The sequence below is a fragment of the Rutidosis leptorrhynchoides genome, chromosome 4, assembly GCF_046630445.1.
Source record: "Rutidosis leptorrhynchoides isolate AG116_Rl617_1_P2 chromosome 4, CSIRO_AGI_Rlap_v1, whole genome shotgun sequence".
NCBI lineage: Eukaryota > Viridiplantae > Streptophyta > Magnoliopsida > Asterales > Asteraceae > Rutidosis > Rutidosis leptorrhynchoides.
The window spans coordinates 264,833,405-264,857,073 of NC_092336.1; positions in this window are offsets into that span (position 1 = coordinate 264,833,405).

A 23,669-nucleotide genomic window follows, 5' to 3' on the forward strand; every position below is an offset into this window, starting at 1 on the left:
TCTACATTCTTCGAATCTGATTCAATAGTCATTTACTATCATACTTACATCCACAGATATACGAATCCGTTAACCTCAGAATAACCATTTTCATTCAATTTCAAATTTGGATTTTGACCTATCAGAATCCAACAAGTGGCATAATGAAGAAAACATTTGACAAAATAAAATTTGTTAGAAACAAACAAATTAACTATGAGGAATTTTGTTAAGAATCCACGCTAACTGTTTTCTGCTAACTGTTCTTAGCTACTGTTAATTCCGAATTACATTTTATTTATCGCAATTTAATTATCGCAATTTACATTCTCGAAATTTTATTTATAGTCATTTAATTTCTGTTATTTACTTTACGCACTTTATTTATTGTTATTTAATTTCTGTTATTTATTTTACGCACTTTAAATATCGGGAGACGTATACAAAGTTTTGACATATCATATCGACGCATTTATATATATTATTTGGAATAACTATAGACACTCTATATGTAGTAATGAACGAGTTCTCTATACAGGGTTGAGGTTGATTCTACAATAATATATATAATTTGAGTTGTGATCGAGTCTGAGACGTATACGGGTCACGACACGTATTAATTAATTCGAAAATTATTGAATTGCTAACTGTGGACTACCAACATTGGACAATTAAAATGAATTAAAATATTGACTATAACATATGAAACTAAACAATTCTTCAAGTTTGCCACTTGATTTCTTCATAAATTTCATTTGTATCTTGAAGATTACAATCAGCGTTCAAACCTTTCATGATTCTTGAAAACACCTCAATCGAGAGGATGAATCAACCGTACTCCAGCTACGGAAGAAAAGATCTACGCATATAGTTATGCACCTGAAAAATTCTCAGAACCTATATAAACGTTTAACACGTACCTGTGCTAGCTCCTTTGGCGTTATTATCACCGAAAATAACTTTGCAATTCCTTACCAAATTAGCCAATTTTGTCACAGCTTTAGCAATTCAACTTCTACTTTTCATTCGAAGTAACCTTACTATAAATCCTGATATATACGATTACCCTTTTAATACCGGAGAATTCTTTTATATTCCACCATATTACCAGCAGACGTACCAGCAACCTCGTTGCTTTTTGGCTTAAATCTCTCTGATAAATCCTTATATTTATTCATTGAAACCCTATCATATACTCATCCGCATCTTATAACGAGAACTGCCATAACAATTACCGGGAATCAGCAATCAGTACTTTGAAAACTCACAGCATATCTACATCAACAGTTATATATATGACATTTATCTCTTAGAATTATGATCTCTCATTCTGAAATTCTGAAAAGCACTCAGTCACAAATCAATACTCTGAATGTTGAAAAAGCTGAATGAAGCAGCAAAAACTGTAGATAACCGTAAACGACCATAATCATCGAAAGTTTGATGATAAAGATTAGTATGTTGGAAAAGCTCAGAAAAGTTGGAACTGGAAAGCGGATTGAGCTAACCTTAAAGGAAACCAAGGAGAAATACAAGTAACATACCCTAAATTCATAGAACCCAGATAAATCTAGATCCATTGAAATCTTTAGAGAATATCTTACTCCGAAGTCATGTTAAAAATCTTGCAGAAAATCTTTCTCCATCAACCATCGAACCTAGAAATTCCAAAATATCATCATCAATATCTTCGATATTTCTGAGGATATTTACATACATATTCTCGTCCGAAATTATATACCTCTTCATGCTTCCTGTGTATCATTATATTGAAAACATTCAAGAGAAAATTTAGTACCAAAAAGCAGATTATGCGAAACTAAGAAGAAAGCCGTGGACAAACCACAAAGAATAAGTTTGACTTCAAAGAATCCAAATGATTCAATATCTGCTAAAGTCTTTAGTGAATATCTTGCTCCTTAGTCTAAACCCTTGCAGACAATAGTTTCTATCATTCGCTGATCTTAGATATTCCGAGATATTATCGTATCTTTCATTATAAATATCCTCCATATTTTTGAAGATATTTTCATAACTATTCTTATCTGAAATCATTAATCTCTTCGTGCTATCAGTGTTACATAATATAGAAACTATTAGTTTCTATATTCTGTAAACTCTCGAGTTTAAAATATGAATGTTATTGAAGTAATGTTGGAAATTGATGCATGAGTTAGTATAATATAATGACACTTGATCAACGTAATTATATTACAGTAAGTCATGCTGAGTTTCTAATGGAATATGATGATTCACAGACCATAACGTCATCATGTGTCATGTTACACGACTCGTTCAATCTGTTCAACCTCCGAACATATCAAGAAAATATATTCTTGATAGTTCTATCCTCAGCGAATCTGGTAATTTGACAAATCAAATCGTGAGAATACGTTCCTTCGTACTTAGAACGTTATAATCATTCGAAACTCTATATCTACGAATTCTGGACCATTATTCGCTTGATCTAAAGTCGGGAAGAGAAAACAAGAGCATGTAGCTCCGAAGTATAAGGGAAAATATAAAGCCCAATAACAACACATAAATTAGAAACCGTGTATATCAATGTTTATCGCAACATAAAGGCACGGAAGAATTAAAAACACTATAACCCCAAGAGCGAAGTAGAAGAAAACAGATTCCTCCGGTGGAAGTTGGAAAAGGAGAATGATTGTTAAGATAGTAAGGATAAGGACAAGGATCAGAACTGGATTAAGCATTTTCACAATCTTTTGGATGTATGAACTAAAAAAAAAAAAAGTATAGGAATTGTAAGAATAATGGAACGGAAGAGTTTAATTTATAATGAAAAAATTAGACAGAGTAATCGAGGCAGATCACGGTATTTAATTATAGAGATCTTAATTTCTTTACTCAACGAAGAATCAAATCTTTTCGATTTCGAAGATTTTCTATAAATCCCTTGAATTCCGGAATTCAACCCTGTTTACGTCAAAAGCTAAAGAAAATCTTATTTTCTTCAATTCACTCTTTTGCGATAGCTTCATTCGTACTCTTCGAATAATCGAATTATTTTATTCCATATTACTCAATAATGATAAAACTCAATTTATCAACTCATATTCGTCATGAAAACATTTTTATTATTAGCCATGACCACCTCACTCAAATTTTGGGACGAAATTTCTTTAACGGGTAGGTACTATGATGACCCGGGAATTTCCGACCAAATTTAAACCTAATCTTTATATGATTCCGACACGATAAGCAAAGTCTATAAGGTTGAGTCTCAGAAAGTTTGAACTGTTTCATATATTCAATTGACCTTCGATTGTTCTCGATGATTCACGAACCTTTAATTGTAAATAGAAATGTTTATATAAATAACTAAACATGTAAATAATTATATATTAAAAATTAATTATAATAACGAACTATCATGCGATTTAGTTATTAAAACTGTTTATTTAAATATAGAGAATAAATTAAATTTACATAAGTTGTTAATGTTAACAAAAAGTATTTAATATTATATTTGAGAGTATTTACTGCTATATATATATTTAATATATTATTTATTTGAATTTTAAAAAAAATATAATTAAAAATGTAATGATAGATGTATATATATATATATATATATATATATATATATATATATATATATATATATATGTATATATATATGTATATATATATATATATACATATATATATACATATATATATATATATACATATATATATATATATACATATATATATATATATATATATATATATATATATATATATATATATATATATATATATATATATATATATATATATATATATATGTGTGTGTGTGTGTGTGTGTATATGATGTATAAACATAAATAATATTATATGTATATCGATAAAATGTATTGATATTAAATATATGAGATTACATAAGTATTAAATAATACATAATCTGTAATATTAATATATCAACATAAAATGTTATACTAATACTATTATTATTACTTCCACTATTATCGTAAATATATATATATATATATATATATATATATACATATATATATATAGGTATTATTAATATTATTATAATATATAATATATATAGTATAAAAATTTAAAACATGTGAGTTTGTTATATCTTTATTATTATTAGTATTATTATCAGTTATTATTACTACCATTTATTATTAAGGATCTTTATTATTAAGATTTATTATATATTATTATTAAGATACAAGTTATTATCATTATCATTAATATTATTATCAGTATTGTTATTATACCTATTATTAATATAATTAGTAATTAGTATTACTTTGATATTAATTTTATTATTATTTCTATTATTCTTATTAGTATTGTAATTTTATCATTATTAATAATATTAAATATTATTTTTATTACTATTATATTTATTAATTAATAATATTAATTACTTAAATATTAAATATTTATTCTAAAGACAAAAATTTCGTACATAATCTGTTCCCCATCTTATCTGTATTTTTTTTTTCTTTCTGCCTTCGTTTTCTTCTCTGAACAATATTCCTGTCGAGCAATCTTCACTACAATACAACATCGATCAATATTTGTAACAGAATTCAATCAATCCCTTGTGTTAAATAATTGTTGCTGCTTTTATCAATCAATTAAACAGAACACTTCTTGAAGCATGTATATCCTCCCTCGGCTCGATATAACTTTTTAACCAAAACACAAACTCGAATCAATTTTCAAAAAGTAATATTGCAGAGTTGTTAGGAATAATCTCTTCAAACTATCTGTAAGTTTTCAGCCATTAATTTCTTGTATCGAGTTTGAATTTTCAAGTCAAAGTTTTAAATTCAAAAGTCAAAGGATTTGTTCTTCATGAAATTCAAAGTGGTTTTGATGTTTTAGGATAAATTGGCAATTCTAATAGTTTCAATATATGATTAGCAAACTATTTTGTGTTATAATCTTTAACTATAACATTGTCAAATTGCAAATCAATTTTTTTTTATTTTTTTTCAGCGACGAACCACAGGTACCTGTTTCATCTTTTTTTTTATTTTATTTTTTTCCTTTTTCTTCTTTTTCGCGTTTATTAATCAACAATACATTTAATAATTTAAATCCTTGTAATCCCTAAACTTAAAAACAAAAAAACAAAAAAAATACTATATGATGTGTTTATGGGACGACAGAATTGAATAAAGAAGAAGAGGGATGATAGAAACAGCGAGAATAGATTAAGCTGTTTGAGTTGTGAATTAGAAATAAAAAGTGGTGTACCTCAGATGGTTAAGAAGGGGTGTTCAGTTTCGTGAGGTCTCAGGTTCGAATCCCTCTTGGTGCATTTATTTTTAAAGAAGCTTAAAAGGTAGTTTATTGGTTCTTATTTAGTTTTATTATTATTATTATTATTATTATTATTATTATTATTATTATTATTATTATTATTATTATTATTATTATTATTATTATTATTATTATTATTATTATTATTATTATTATTATTATTATTATTATTATTATTATTATTATTGCCATGATATGTATTATTATTAGAAACATTATTATTATTATGATATTATTGTTAATATTATTTAATATAATAACATTGTTGTGTTATTATCACTAACATAAATGTAATGAATATTATTATCTTTAACATAACTAATATTATTATTATTATTATCGTTATTATTATTAAGATAATGATAATATTTATTACTTCAAATATTTAGAAATATCATTATTCTAATCAAATAAAGAGTATTATTAAATTCGTTAACATTAGTATAAGTATCATAATTACAATTAGGAGTATAGTTATTATTATTATTATTGATGTTATTAGTATTACAAATATTATTATTACAAATATTATAACTATCTTTATAAATATTAGAAACATTAATTATCATTAAAATTAGTATTAGTAATATTTAGAATCTTTATTAACAAAAGTATTACTATTAAGATTATCACTAGTAATAAGATGGTTATAATAATTAATATTATCGTTAAGTATTAGGTATTATTATTAAAAATTATTATTTTCATTACCATTACTATTAAATTATTCACTTTATTAGAAACTGCTATTATTATCATTATTATGAGATTTATTATAAAAACTATCATTAATATTATCATTTATGGAATCATTAATACTATTATCATTAATATTAGTACTATAATTATTATTATAGATATCACTTAAAATATTATCTTAAAATACTACTTTAACAAATAATTGATATTTATATAAAAATATGTTTAATACATATAACATAACAGAACTTAATATTTTTATGTACAAAATGAATATATGAAACATATATATATATTATATATTATTAATATAAAAAGAATATAACTAATTATATATATATATATATATATATATATATATATATATATATATATATATATATATATATATATATATATTATTCAATTACAACTATGTATATTAATAAATATACAAATGATATAGGTTCGTGAATCCGATGCCAACCCTGCATTATTCCGTTGTTCAATATAGTCATATGTATTTTTACTACAAAATACATTAGATGAGTTCATTTGCTCCCTTTTTACTTATTACAATTTTAGGCTGAGAATACATGCGCTGCTTTTATAATTGTTTTACGAAATAGACACAAGTACGTGAAATTACATTCTATGGTTGAATTATCGAAATCGAATATGCCCCTTTTTATTAAGTCTGGTAATCTAAGAATTAGGGAACAGACACCCTAATTGACGCGAACTCTAAAGATAGATCTATCGGGCCCAACAAGCCCCATCCAAAGTACCGGATGCTTTAGTACTTCGAAATTTATATCATGTCCGAAGGAGGATCCCGGAATGATGGGGATATTCTTATATGTATATTGTGAATGTCGGTTACCAGGTGTTCAATCCATATGAATGATATTTTTGTCTCTATGTATGGGACGTATGTTTATGAGAAATGGAAATATGAAATCTTGTGGTCTATTAAAATTATGAAATGCTTATTTATGTTAAACTAATGAACTCACCAACCTTTTGGTTGACACTTTAAAGCATGTTTATCCTCAGGTACGAAAGAAATCTTCCGCTGTGTATTTTCTCATTTTAGAGAAATTACTTGAAGTCATTCATGACATATTTCAAAAGACGTTGCATTCGAGTCGTTGCGTTCATCAATATTTTATTAAGTCAATTATAGTTAGATATATTATGAAATGGTATGCATGCCGTCAACTTTTGATGTAATGAAAGATTGTCTTTTCAAAAATGAATGCAATGTTTGTAAAATGTATCATATAGAGGTCAAATACCTCACGATGTAAACAACTGTTGTGAATCGTTTATAATCGATATGGACTTCGTCCGGATGGATTAGGACGGGTCCTTTCACCGTATGCATCTGCTATTGGGTCAATCATGTATGCAATGATATGCACTAGACCGGATGTGTCATGCGCTCTCAGCTTGAGAAGTAGATACCAGAATAACCCAGGAAACAGTCATTGGATTGCTATTAAAAGTATATTAAAATACCTTAGAAGGACTAAGGATATGTTTCTAATATACGGGTCTGGTGAGGAGGAACTTGCTGTAAAGGGTTATGTGGACGCGAGTTTCCAAACTGATCGAGATGATTCACGATCACAATCCGGTTATGTCTTCACATTAAATGGAGGTGCGGTCTCTTGGAAGAGTTCAAAACAGGATGTTGTTGCATTATCCACTACAGAGTCGGAGTACATTGCCGCCTCATTGGCAGCTCAGGAAGCTGTATGGATGAAGAAATTCATCGACGACTTAAGAGTAGTCCCTTCCATTCAGGACCTCTTGAAATCTTTTGTGACAACGAGGGTGCGATTGCTCAAATCAAAGAACCTCGTGCTCACCAAAAGACCCGTCACATTGAGCAGAGATTCAACTACATAAGGGATGAAGTTGAAAAGGGAAAGATATATATTCGCAAAGTTCACACAGATCTTAATATAGCGGATCCTCTCACGAAGCTCTTACATGGAGCAAAACATGCAGGACATGTTTGTGCATTAGGGCTTCGACATTCTAGTGATTGGTCATGATCTGTTTTAAGTATTGTAACGGAACGAAATTTGTTCAAACTCATTAATATAATTATGGTATTAATTTATTAATATTGAGTTATGTTCCTATTTTGCATATTTTATCCATGAATAAGTAATTATTTTAAATTCCGTAGTCGATTACATTTGTGGGAACAACTGTGAGGTTTAAACTATTATGAACTTGGATTGGTATACATTCACGGGATGAATGTGGGGCAAGGTTGCAACCAAGGTTCATAGTTATTTGTGGGATACAAATATTGGAAGACCCGCTCTCAAGATTTACTAAGTGGAGCCTTTGTGGTTGATCACATGTAATCTTGAGTAAAGGCGAATATCATTGTATCCTCTGACCTGAGATACATATTGGGTTCGGGTATTCACCAAGTACTGTGCCTTGATTCTTTCCTTCGCTATTCTGAAATATGGTAGTTCATAAGGAAGAGCTCAGGTATAGTGCATGGTATATATTTAGGACGTATGTAGTCAAGATGGAATTTGTCCCTCTTATTCGTTGAGAGTCAGATGTCTAAGGCCTGATAAAGTTAAATCTAAAAGGGAGTGATCACTCTGTATCCCTTGGATTTAACATGACATCTAGGATGAAAGGATATAATGAAAGATTCACCTATTCATATTCGAGATGGGAACTCGAAAAGGATGATGTTATTGAACGACACAAAATCATAACATATTGGGGGTGATGGACGGTCGTTAGGTGGTATCCATCACTTGCATTAATTTCTTATGTTTCTCGTGCAAGTGGGAGATTGAAGGTTTTTCGTATGCCCGAGAGACATATTTAATTAATGTGGCTAATGTGTTATGATCCAAGTCGGGTCATACCCAATAACAAGCTTACCAACACTTTATACGTATTTGATCTTAACGATTGAATCATTGATTAAATACGCGACACTTGAACTTTGGAAAATCGGTTTTCTAAAATATTATCACTTGAGATAAATTATTTGGATAATTTATATTTGATTATTTATAGGTTTAAATAATTATATTGTGTTATGTTTTATAAAAGGTTTATAAAATATATAAGTAACATAATAATAAATGGGTTTTATACAAGTTTTATAAAACAAAGTTTATTTATAAAACATGGTGATGGTGGGCAGATTTTGGAGCCCCAAGAAATGCCATCCCATGCTTATTCTTGTTACTTTCTATGACACAATTACACATATGTATGTCCCTTGACCAAAGACTAAAGATATACATGCATACACATTCTCTAAAGTGATAAACAAGCAGAAAAATACAGCATATAGCTGCTGCTACTGCCGTGGCTGTTAAGGGGCTTTAGAGGGGTTCTAGAGTTCATTTTAAGAGCTAAATTTGAGTGTCAATTAAGCCCAACAAAAGTACTAGGTGTTGGTATCAAGTTTGGGGTATAATCTCTTGAGGTTTCATGCTTTTGAAGCTTGCATTCCCATCATCTTTCTAGTTGCTGATGTCCAGTTTTTCAAGTGTAATCAAAGGGGTTTTAAGCTTGGTTAATTAGTTAGTTAAGTGTTTAAATCTTAACTAACTTAAAGGGTGGTGTTAGTGCATCAAAGGATTGGGTTTTACACACTTGTTCATCATCTTCATCATCACTTATTAACCTCCTAACTTGGAGAAGGTATAACCTCTAAACTACTTCCTTTTGTAAGCGTATATTCAAGGCTTGATAATTCATAATGGAGTTCAATCTAAAATGGTTTAACATATACACTTGTTTATAAATAACATAATGCTTCTGCTTGTCTTAATTTTCATAAAATTGGTTTTGTGATTATATAAACATATGAATTTGTTGTTATGTTGAATTCCATCAATTTAAACTTAGGATAATTTGATTAGTTTACCCTAGACCTATCTTAGATTGCTTTAGATTAAGGCTACCTTAGATTAGCTTAGATTACTTTAGAATAACCTTAGATTGCTTTAGACTAAACTAGGAACTTAGCTTATCTGCTTAAAATTTAAAAACAAAAAGGATACCCAGTGTATGACCCAAACCCGATCATAACCAGGGCCATTGTTATTTGTACCTGATCCAGACACAATAATCTCTAAAGCGCACAAGGAAGAACGAATAAGAAATCAAATGGGGTTACGCGTTACTTTAGCAGAAAACACCAAACCCTCGATTGAAGGTCGAGGAGGACCGATCAGATTCACAGATATTCAAGGACACTCGTTCGAGTTAAGACATCACATCATACAGCTTATCCAAAACAGCTATCAGTTTCATGGATTACCGAATGACGATTCTAACTCTCACCTTGATAAATTCATATCTCTTTCGAACTCCTACAAACAGCCAGGGATAGGACAAGATATAGTCCGACTATAATTGTGTCCCTATTCTCTCACTCATCATGCACAAACATGGTTCGAAGGAGTGGAAAAAGATTCCATCACAACGTGGATGGAGATGGCTACTAAATTCCTAACCAAATATTTCCCTCCTTCTAAACAAACCAAACACAAGAACGACATCATTAACTTTAAACAAAGTTATGATGAATCTCTTTACACTGCATGTGAGCTATTCAAAATCCTGCTGAAGAAATACCCTAATCACCAGTTAGAACGGTCAGCTCAAATCTGCACCTTCTACAATGGTCTTACGGGAAATCATATGATGACGATCGATGCAGCAGCTCAAGAAAATATGATGAACCAAACCGCAGACAAAGCATAAGAGTTGCTCGAGAACATGACAATGCATCATCATGACTGGAACAGTGGTGAAATAACTTCATCATCTGCCCCACTCTCTGCACTTAACAGTCAAATGGAGGCCATCAAATCCCTCACAGATAAGAAGGAATCTCTTTCCAAACAACTCGGAGAATTGAAGACGCAGCCACAACAGGTCAACCAGGCTTAGGCCTGTGCTAATTGTACCAACCTGCAACCCACTGAAGAGTATCAAGTTGAGTACGAGAACCCTTACAGTTCAGTCTGTTACGTTCAATACCCAGCTCGTCAACCAAATCTCGAATTCAATCAACTACCTAGAGTTGACCAGTTTCAACGAAACAACCAGCCTTTTCGCTATCGCTACCCACCTTATCCACCCCAATAATCTCAACTATCCTACGATCAACCACTTCCACTCACTGGTCCACCAGTTGAGTAGAATTCCACAACCACCCAAATTACAAAAGTAACCCACCCTACTCTCAGGACTGGTGATCAGTTGACCCAGTTCATTCAAGGACAACAACAACAACTATATCAAAGAACTGCATCCAGACAAGACCAGACAGAGATACTAATGAGAAATCAGTTGGCTCTGCTCGAAATTCTAGAATCGCAGCCCGGATAGTTATCACAACGCCTTGAGACCTGACCACAGGAGAGATTACCTAGTAATACTATCCTAAATCCCCACATAGAGGAAGCTAAGCAAATGGATTACGTAATTTCAGAGGAAGAACCACGAAGAAGGTCAGCTAGGCTCAAGAACAAATTGACGTATACTCAGAAGTTGTCCACTGCAACTCCAGTTCGTGTACCGTACCCTAGAAGGCTACAAGAGGAACCATCCAAGCTTGATTCTTTCAAACTTGGTGGAAGATTCCTGGACACCATGTCCAAGGTCCCCAATCAGAAGAGATACATCCGAAGGCTTCTCTCTACAAAGGAAAGGATACCAGATTCTAACAAAATTCCACTGAGTGAAGAATGTTCGGCATTACTCAGGAACTCTCTACCGCAAAAGCTAGGGGAAAGGATAACAAATCCTAGCTTATCACTAATTGTGGGATTCCAACCCATATAAACACTAGATAGATATTCCCAAATCTTTAACTAAAACACCTAAGTATGGGATACACTAGGAACATTGAGGACAATGTTCGTCTAAGTGTGGGATGTTGGTATAATCTTTTTATGCTATGTTAAATAACCCATTACAAAGATTCCGAGTTCTTAAGCCAAATTTCAAAAATTTTAACAAGAGAAAACCTTTCCGAAAAAGTACTTTCGAAAACCTAAAACGTTTGTAAATAAAATTAAGGCTTAAGTAAGGTAGAAATCTTGTTGGGACGAATCAAATCTCTAATAGAGCATTGCATGACTAGGCATTATCGACCTAAATTGATTATGGTGAGGCACCCAAATAAGACCATCATTCATCTTTAATGCTTCGCTATTTTCCGTTGAGAGTGCCGATGTCTGTGCTCAGAATCAGAACTTGCTTTAGATCTGAATTTCCAAGCAACGAAATGTGATTCGGTTATAATCAGAAGAATTAGCCATTTATCAAAATAAGCCTTTCACACCTCCACTACTTCTACTTCACCAACTCATCCACATCATCTTTACTATCACTCGAAAAATCCAGAAAATGTGAGTCTTTCCGAAAACCCGATGTTATAAGCCTCTCAAGTATCACGGCAAAGGTCTTGAAAAAGTTTACCGGCAAAAAGTTTCTCGAGATAAAATCTCTATGTGAAAAAAAAATTCCAAAAGTTCTGATAAAATGAGAAGAACTTATAAAGAGAAACGCCGGAGAAAACCTTGACCGCAAATGCTTATCAATCCAAAGGAGAAAAGTTCAAAAGTGCTTCTCAAAAACATCAGCACTCCTATCTATCTTATGCTTTCCAAAATTCCGAATAAAAGTCTTTAAAAAGACTAGCATACCCTTAAAACAACTTCACCATCACTCCAAAATTCCTTTCCATCATTGACAAATGACCTAGAAACTATGGTTACTACCGTTCTGACATTAGTAGCAAGGATTTAAGTTTTATCAAGCCTATGACGATGGGTGCAACATGACTGGCTATGAGTGAATTCATTTCTTAGATCTATAGGGAACCCTAAAAACTTGTGTGATTTAAGTGACTCATGAAAGCTATCCTAAGTCATGTAACCTCCTCGCATGCTTGCAGAGATAGTCTCAACCACAACATAGATAACTTACCTTACATTTCGCTCTTATAATAAAAAGCAAAACACTTAGGCTATTAGGAAAGAAACTCCGAAAAGATTTCTTAAGGTAAAAACGAGAAGTTTGCTTGATGACAAGCAAAGTCTAAGTGTAGAATATTTGATATCAGCTAAAAGGTCACGTTTTCACCTTGGTATTAAGGCCCAAAAACAATAAAGTTCTAAACTTTATCGCCAAAATACCCGCTTCGTTAGTTAAATTTGAAGAACGAGTAATTACGAAGACGGTAAAAAAAAAATAAAGAGAATCGGAGCTAAAATGAAGATTCTAGAGTGAAAACAGTAAAAGACAAGAAATCAAGTTACGATCCAATGAATTCAGCAAACCAGGGCAGGCAAAATGGCTTGCCAAATGGCCTGCCACTATGGAAAATAGCCTGCCACACGGCCAAGGCAAACGGGCATAAGAAATGGGCCACCTTGCAAACGGCCCCTGCAAACGGCCTGCCAAACGGCCTGCCAGCCGTTTGCAGGCCAATTTCACTTCGATTTAAAGGGTCATTGTCACCCATGTTTATACACACTTCAATTCACTTCTTTCTCCCTCTTTCTACAATATTAGTCATACTTTTAAGGTCTTTGACTCCATGCGGGAAACCTAGTACCCGGAGAAGAACGCCAAAGATTGTACTACGAGCGGTCTGGAGTTTGAAATTGTCACATTTGTATTCAGAACTCGTTTAATCTACTAGTACTTCTATCCTTTGTCTTTATATAATGTCTTTCATTATTATGCTTTGTGATATTTTGCCCATATTAGCGAGTAGTTATCTTTAGTGTATTCTATGATATAATCAGTTATAATGCCGAAATAATGTTATGGTTTGTGTATGTTGTCGAGATACTTTCCGATTATCCTTTAAACTTAATCGCTTTTCCAACTAATAGAATGTTGTTATCGGCTCTGTTATTGGGAGGTCTGCGAACCCCGATTCAGAGTATACTATCTGTGTCACCCCGATTCAGAGTACACCGGTTGTAGTAAGTCCATCGAGCCTTGGATTCCGAAGGAGGACTCTTTCGTAGTGAAAACTAGATCCCTAGTACATTGTCGGTACTAGGCCATACTAGTGTAGTCACCAAGCATATAAACTTCGTACATGCACACTGAAGCACAACGGTTGTTGTAAGTTGTACCTCTGCTAAGTAAGGCCATGCAACCCGGTTAGTGCTGATTAGTACACTTCACCATAACGTGGTCTCAAGCATTGCACCCCGCTTGAGGGATTCTTGGTTAATTAAGGAACTGTTTGTTTAAACACATAAAGGATTGGACCGTTAGGATAACCGAACGTGTTCATGGAAGTCAAAATCGACTTGGCCATGGTGTTCTTTATGGTTGAACTCTTTTTAAGGGCCTAACAAACTTTTAAACCCAATCATTAATGAAAGCATCAAAGCACATCACGTCTCTCGGATACGGCAAACCCTGTATTCTATTATGCTTAAGAATGTTTAGACCTTTGTGGAATGTTAATACGTCACCCAACCGAGTCGCTCAATTAGATGAGCCGTCTGAACGTGTTTGTCTGTAGTCAGACTGCACGGGCGTCGGGGGTAAGGGACGTTGCTGTCTATTCAGAATCTTCAAGCCTATCGCATTACCTAGTGACATGTGTTACGACAGGGGCCTTTAGGACCGGTGTAATAAATACAAGGTCAATACCTATTCATGAGCCAGCATTCCATAATCTCGGCAAAGTAACTGGCGAAATCATAGTATGCACTTGCTTTAACCTTATCTGAATTACAAACTTTATTGCACTTACTTGTCTTATAAAATAGAAAACCCAAAATAAGGTAACAAACCACTACTCCTTCACATTATAATTATCTTAAGCTTTAACTATATGTTCAATTCTACTGATATCTTAAAAATACGACCCTAGGTCATACCTCCCTTACTCATAATTAGGAGTAGTACGATTTAGGCCCCGCAAAATATAAATTTAAAACCATTACTCCCTTTTGGTTACCGATTCTGACGTGTTGCAACCTAACGACACTGCACAAATAAAACTGTCTGTTTTGGCCATATCATAGTGCTTAAAACCGGGAGTGCTTGCCCCCTCAGATTTTTTTACTAGCCATGAACTTAGCAGTTTCGTCAAGAGTGTCATCCACATTGCTGAAATGCCTCATTCATATCGTTTATAAAAGTTACATAATAATTGGTTTCATTGTGAGGTATTTGACCTCTATATGATACATTTTACAAACATTGCATTCGTTTTTAAAAAACTAACTTTTATTTCATCGAAAGTTGACAGACATGCATACTATTTCATGATATATCCAATCTACAATTGACTTAATAATAATCTTGTTGAACTCAACGACTCGAATGCAATGTCTTTTGAAATATGTCATGAATGACTCCAAGTAATATTCTTAAAATGAGCAAATGCACAGCAGAAGATTTCTTTCATACCTGAGAATAAACATGCTTAAAAGTGTCAACCAAAAGGTTGGTGAGTTCATTAGTTTATCATAAACATTCATTTCCATCATTTTAATAGACCACAAGATTTCAAATATTTAATCGCACACGTAACCCGTGTACAAAACATGATACACATAACTTGTGTATAAAAATCATTCATATGGTGAACACCTGGTAACCGACATTAACAAAATGCATCTAGAATATCCCCATCATTCCGGGACTCTCATCGGACATAATAAAATCGAAGTACTAAAGCATCCGTAACCCGGATGAGGTTTGTTAGGCCCAATATATCTATCTTTAGGAATCGCGTCAATTAGGGTTTCTGTTACCTAATTCTTAGATTACCAGACTAAAAAGGGTGATATTCGGTTTAATAATCCAACCATAGAATGTAGTTTCAAGTACTTGTGTCTATTTCGTCAAACATTTATAAAAACAACGCATGTATTCTCAGTCTCAAAAATATATATTGCAAAAGCATTAAAAAGGGAGCAAGTGAAACTCACGATACTGTATTTCGTAGGAATAATGCAAATGACGGCACTGAACAAGTGCAGGGTTGGCCTCGGATTCACGAACCTATATTAAGTATATATATTTATATGTTGGTCAATATCTGTCTAACAATTTAGGTCAAGTCGTAGTGTATCACAATCCTAATGCTCGAGTCCGACATGCAAAAGTCAACAAAAGTCAACTTGACCCAAAATGACTTCCAAAATCTATACATGTTTATTATATAATTTAAATATAGTCGTTTTATATATTTAAATATATTTATCAGATTTTATTAGAGTAAATAATACAAGTCATTTATTAATAAATAAAAATTTATATATGATAAAAATATACTTTTATATATCTCAAGTAATAAAATTTAAAAAGTTCACTTAATATTATAAAAATATAGTGATATGTATTATTAATGTAATTATATTACGTGTGGTAAAATATCTTTGTATTACATATTTATTTGATAAAATAATATTGATAATAATAATGAGTAAAAGTTGTATTATTATGTAATAATTATTATTATTATTATTATTCTACTAATAATAATAACAATATTTATTTACTAATGATGATATTAATTATAATAAAATGATAATTCTAATCATGATAATTTTAATAATAATGATACTTTTAATATTAACTGTAATAATAATATTTTATATAAAAATAATAATTCTATTCAAAATGATAAATTTTAATAATAATAATACTAAAATGATAATAATAATGATATTTTATAATAACAATGATATTTCTATTAAAAATGATAATTTTAATGAAAATGATAGTTTTAATATTAATAATACTTTTAATAAAAATAATAATGATGAAAATAATAAAAACGATATTTTTATTTAAATCAATATCTTGCAATATTTTAATTTCATCATGATACTTATACTCATTATTTCCTAAGTGATTTGTTTAATAGCTTTCAGTCCTCTTTTATATCGCATTCATAATAATGATAATAATAGTAATCATAATAATTAGATGATACTAATATTAGTTTTAATGATAATGATACTAATAATAACAATTATAATAATACTAATGATAATACTAATAAGTATTATAATGATGATAATAATAATAATAATAATAATAATAATAATAATAATAATAATAATAATAATAATAATAATAATAATAATAATAATAATAATAATAATAATAATAATAATAATAATAATAATAATAATAATAATAATAACCTTAGTGATAATAACGATAGTATTAATAATAACAATAACAATTTCAATTTCAATGATAATACTTATATTGATAACGATAATGATAATAATAATAATTATTATTAGATAATAATAATAACGATAACAATAACGACGATAGTAATAATAATAATAATAATAATAATAATAATAATAATAATAATAATAATAATATTAATATTAATAATAGAATTAATGATAATTCAATTGACCACATCTTTTAATTCGTTCATCGAAACCACACGATTTCTAAATAAAAAGTTATTAATTTTTTGCCAACTTTCTGACGACATGCATATCATATATCTTATCTCAGTAGCATATGTATCAAATTCGTAATTTATCATAAACTATTTAATGACGAAATTAAGCATACAAGCATGCATAATCATATATACTCGAGCACTAGTCAGGGATACTCTATTAATATATAAAAGATAAGATATGAATGCTCACGTATCAATATTGTGATTCAATATTGCAGGAAAGTACGTAGACGCAATGGAAATGATAAACACTAGTGTGACCTCACGAGCTATACCCTTTAATAATACTCATAACCTCCATAGCTACCCATAATTTCCTTAGCTCTATCCCGCTCGAAAACCCGTTTGAAATAACTTGCCGATAACCTCGTCGTAGTATTTTATGTATATACTTAATAATACTAATATTAATAATACGATTAATAATAATTATGTTAATCTTAATAATAATAATAATAATAATAATAATAATAATAATAATAATAATAATAATAATAATAATAATAATAATAATAATAATAATAATAATAATAATAATAATAATTAATATATATATAGAGTGTTATCGAGAGAGAGATAGATGATAGAATGAATCAGAAAACAGAAATCGTTTAATTTATAGAGATGTGGCTGCTACCAACCCCCCATGCGATCGCATGGGGGTTGTGCTTCAAATCCATGCGTTCGCATGGTGCTTGTTTTGCCAGATAAAAGACACTTCCGCGATCGCGGAGGTTTGAGGTGTAAAGGCCTCGTGATCATGGAGCCCACCTCTCCAGCTCATATTCGAATTTTGCATGTGCTGCCGACAGTTTTATTTAATATAATATATATATATATATATATATATATATATATATATATATATATATATATATATATATATATATATATATATATATATATATATAATTTATATAATTATATATATATATATATTATATCATATTCTCGTGCATAGTTGACTTGTAACATTAGTTCCGATGACTTGTACGTTCACGCTCGACTTACGTCCATGTTCCGATTTCTCGAACGCATTTTTGTACGCTTAGGAAACTGGTACTTTACGTTTTGTATATTGTACCTTTATCAATAACAAGACTCAAATCAATGAAAAACTATCTCACTCGAAGTGTAACTTAATCATTTGAGTGTTTTGGTCATTTGCGTTCTTAAATCATCGTCTCGTTGTTTATTAAAATATATATAATAATATTATTTTAATCAAATCGTTTTATGACTAAGTTAATATCTTATTTTATCACATTGTAATATATATTTAAAATATAAATTTGTACATAGTATATATATTTGAAATTTTTATTTAATAACATAATAGTTAGTTTTTCAAAACTAATTATGTTTCCAAGTTCATTTTAAAATCGTTTAGATAATAGAAATTATTATATCATAAAACATTTTCATTTAATAAAGTAAAATCATATAATATATTGGTCATATCGGTTTCCAGTTTTTAACTTACAGTTTATTCGTGAATCGTAGAGTTAAGTCCAATGGATAATTAAACGTATGAAAACATTTTAATGTAACATGTCAAATAGGTTTATCTTGTCGACGGCCATTAACCCAATTATTTACTCTACATGATTTCACTTTTACATTAAATATTATGAAAGCTAAATGATTAACTTATCAAGAGTTACGAGGAAATGTTGGAAAATCAAACAGGGATCTCCACTAACCCTTGTCTAGTTCCTGTTAATTGACACATTTGTTCTTACTTGTATATCACTTTACCATTTTTCAAATATTTGATAAAAAGGAATGATTTCTCAAATCAACGTGGACCTCACAACAAAGACCCGTAATCATAACACAATGTATCTGATAATTTAATTATTTGATATTATCTGTTAATTCCATCGATAACATATTAAATATATGTTGAAACAAAAATGTTCATTTAAAGTATTATACATCTAATATTTTGTTAACGTTTTTAATCAATATACCTATATATAATATATACATATCTATATACACATAACTGTTCGTGAATCGTCGAGCACAGTCAAAGGGTAATTGATTACATAAATATAATTCCAAAATTTTTGAGACTCAATATTACAGACTTTGCTTATCGTATTGGAAATATATAAAGATTAAGTTTAAATTTGGTCGGAAATTTCTGGGTCGTCACAGTACCTATCCATTAAAGAAATTTCGTCCCGAAATTTGAGTGGGATCGTCATGGCTGACAATATGTATGTGTTTATAACGCATACAAGCTGGAAATTAGAGTTTTATCATCAGTGAGTAATATGGATATCACAAATTTACTTTTGTGAAGAGTACGAGTGAAGATATCATAAAAGAGTGAAATTTGAAAATAGAGTTTTGTGTTATCTTTTGACGTCATCACGATTGATCACCGGATTAAAGAAAATCTTTGTAATCTATAAAAGATTTAATTCTTCGGCGATTAAGGAAATTATGATCTTATTCGATTTAATGCGATAATCTGTCTCGATTTCTCTATCTGATATTTTACTATAAATCCACCTCCTTCATTTTCTTATTTTCACATCTCCCATCTTCTATACTTTCTTCTTTAATTCATACTTCTAAAACATTCATCAATATGCTTGATCCAGTTCTGATCCTTGATATGTTTTTAACTATCGCAACAATCATCCGCCTATTTTAACTTCCACCGGAGGAATCTGTTTACTTCTATTTCGCTCTTGGGGTGGTGATTTTTATAATCCTTCATTGCATCTGTCTTTCCATAATTATTGACATTCACGGTTAATGATCTCTCTTATTTTCTGCGATTTATACTCCCATTTATATTTTGAAGCGTTGTGCTTTTGTTTTCTCTTCTCGCCTTTGTGTGAAATAAGTAATGGTCCAGAATTCGTAGGTATGGAGTATCGAATGAACATGACTAATGTTCTAAGAGAGAAATTGTAATAGCACGATCTTGATTGGTTAAATTACCAGAATTCAAGAGAAAAGATAGAACTATCAGTATGATATGTTCTCGATATGTTGGGAGATTAGGTAGAATGTAAGAGTCGTGTAGCATGGCACATGATGACATTATGGTCTGTGAATTATCACGTTCCATTAGAAACTCAGCATGACTTACTATAATATAATCACGTTGATCAAGTGTCATTATATTATACTAACTCATGCTTCAATTCTCAACACTTCTTCAAAAACATTCATAATTTAAACTCGAAGGTTTATAGAATATAGAAACTAAACAGTTTCCTTTATGATGTAATACAGATAACGCAAAGAGATAAATGATTTCAGTTAAGAATAGTTATGAAAATATCTTCAGAAATATCGAGGATATTTATAATGAAAGATATGATGATATCTTATAATTTCTAATATCGAAGGATGATGAAGAAAATTGGTCCGTAAAGGTTTAGAGTCAGGAGCAAGGTATTCGTTAATGACTTCAGCAGATACTGAATCATTTATATTCTTTAAAGGTAGGTTTAGTCTTTGTGATTTGTCCACAGCCTCCTTCATGGTTTGCTCAATCTGTTTTCCAGTTCCAACTCTTCTGAGCTTTGCCAACACACTATTCTTTATCATCAAACCTTTGACTGTTAAGGTCGTCTATAGTTTTTGCTGCTTCATTCAGCTTTTTTTTTCATCATTCAGAGCATTGATTCGTAGACTGGGTGCTTTTCAGAATTTCATAATGGAAGATCATAATTCTAAGAGATAAATGTTATATGTATACATATAACTGTTGATGTAGAAACGCTGCGAGATTCGAAATACTGATTGCTGATTCTCGGTAATTGGTATGGAAATTCTCGTTATAAGATGCGGATGATTATATGATAGGGTTTTAATGAACAAGTATAATGGTTTTTCGGAGAGACAAAAGCCAATGAGTGATGAAGTTGTTGGTAAGTTTACTGCTAATGTGGTGGGATATAAAAGGTTCCCCGGTAACGATGAGCAAACGTATATATCAGGGTTATAATAAGACTTGTTCAAATGAAAAGTCGAAGTTGATTTAATGGAGATATGATAACATTAGCTACTTTGGAAAGGGATTGAAAAGTTATTTTTGTTAATCACAATGCCAAAGGATTTAGCACAGGCACGTGTTAACTTTTACTTAGCTTCCAAGAGTAACTTTTACTTAGCTTCCAAGAGTATTCTATGTGCATAACTATATGCATAAATCTTTCTTTCTATAGATAACGTGTGGTTGGTTCATCTTCTCGATTGTTCATTATTTGAAGTGTCATCAGGAATTTTGAAGGGTTTGAACGCAGATTGTAATCGTCAATATACATATGATGTTCTAGAATTTTGAACGACACGAATATTTTTCTGGATATTATGAATAGAAGTGATGTTCTAGCACAGTTTTGAAGTCAAGGTATAGCTTTGGAAGCTGTAGGGATCAAAGAGTGATGATATCGGTTATATCTCGACTTGGATTCTGATATGTTAAAATTAGAATATGTAATTGGATTTGAATGAGTTTGGTTATTTTGATTTCTATGAAAGAATGTATATTGTTGTGAAAATAGTGAGTATAGTTGATGATTGCTGAATCTGAATCGAAGAATGTAACATATTAATTGTGAATTTATATATCTCTTGGGTATTACCTACCCGTTAAAAGTTTCACAAATAATATTTTGTACATGAGAATTTTTATTACAGTCTTTATGAAAATATATATATATATATTTTCTTCAAATGTAATACAGATTTAATGAGTTAATATTAAATTAAACTCATTTGATTTTCGGCTGGAACTAGAAATGAATAATCTCTAAAACTTTAGAAATTTCGCAATCTTTGCGAATTATATCACTAATGTAATCAATACTTCATTATTTATTCTTATTGATATTCTTTGGAGAAGGATGTTGGTGCTCGTGGAATTTCTTGTGAATTTTGTAAGGTACGAATTATGTTTTCTAATGAGTTTCGAGCACATCGAAAATGAAATTGTAACATTAAACATGTATTTGAATAATACACTTGGTTTATTATGAAATGGAATTGAGTTGAAGTAGATATTATAGTTAACAATTGTTAAGTCATTAACGAAGGATGTACATCATAGCATATTAGTAATATGAATTAACCAAGTAGTAATTACTAGTTAAAATCCATACGTAATAGCTTAGTACGAAAAGATCTATTGTGGTTTCAAAACTCATATATATATAAAATATACATATAAATTCTTCAGAGGACATGAGTTAATATTTCATAACTCTTTGATACAATATATCCGTTGATGATGGTTGTGACGACCCGAAAATTTTTAACCAAATTTAAACTTGATCTTTATATGTTTCCGACACGATAAGCAAAGTTTATAATGTTCAGTCTCGAAAATTTTGGAACTATGTTTATGTATTCAATTACCTTCGACCAGCTTCGACGATTCACGAACAATTAATTGTAAATAGATATGTGTGCATATATATACATACATATATATATATATATATATATATATATATATATATATATATATATATATATATATATATATATATATATATATATATATATATATATATATAGTAATTGAAAATATAATTTGAAATATTATATGCTATTGTTATTAAAATTTAAATATGTAAAATAAAAATAAAAATAGGATATTATAATAATTAATATTTAATATATATATATATATATATATATATATATATATATATAAAGTATATTAAAATAAATATTAAATGATTGTAATACTCATATGATGTTCCGATTGATATTAAGCAAGTTAAATTCAAACTTATGTAATTTTAAAATAAACGGTGATACGAAAATGAGTTCTATAAATTTTAGGCTTACTAAAAATGTATTTAGGATCTAATTATTAAATTTTAACACTTTTTATATTTTACCCAGGATCGAGCGCGGACATTTGATTTAATTTATATTTAATAATTTTAAAACAATTAATGACCATTTTTATAAAATATTGATCCGAATAAATAATGATACTTAATATAAAAAGTTGATATTTTTTTGTGTACTTTTATACGCCACTGAATAACCATGGAGTACGATTTAGCCATCCGTGATAACTGTCGGTACATAAAAATAAGATGATGGCCACCGTATTTTCAAACCACACGTTCTTCAACTAAGTATTTCATTTAATTATTATTTTATAAAAACATATAAGGAATGCATCTGTGACATTACATATCATTTAATTTACTATTACTATAATTGG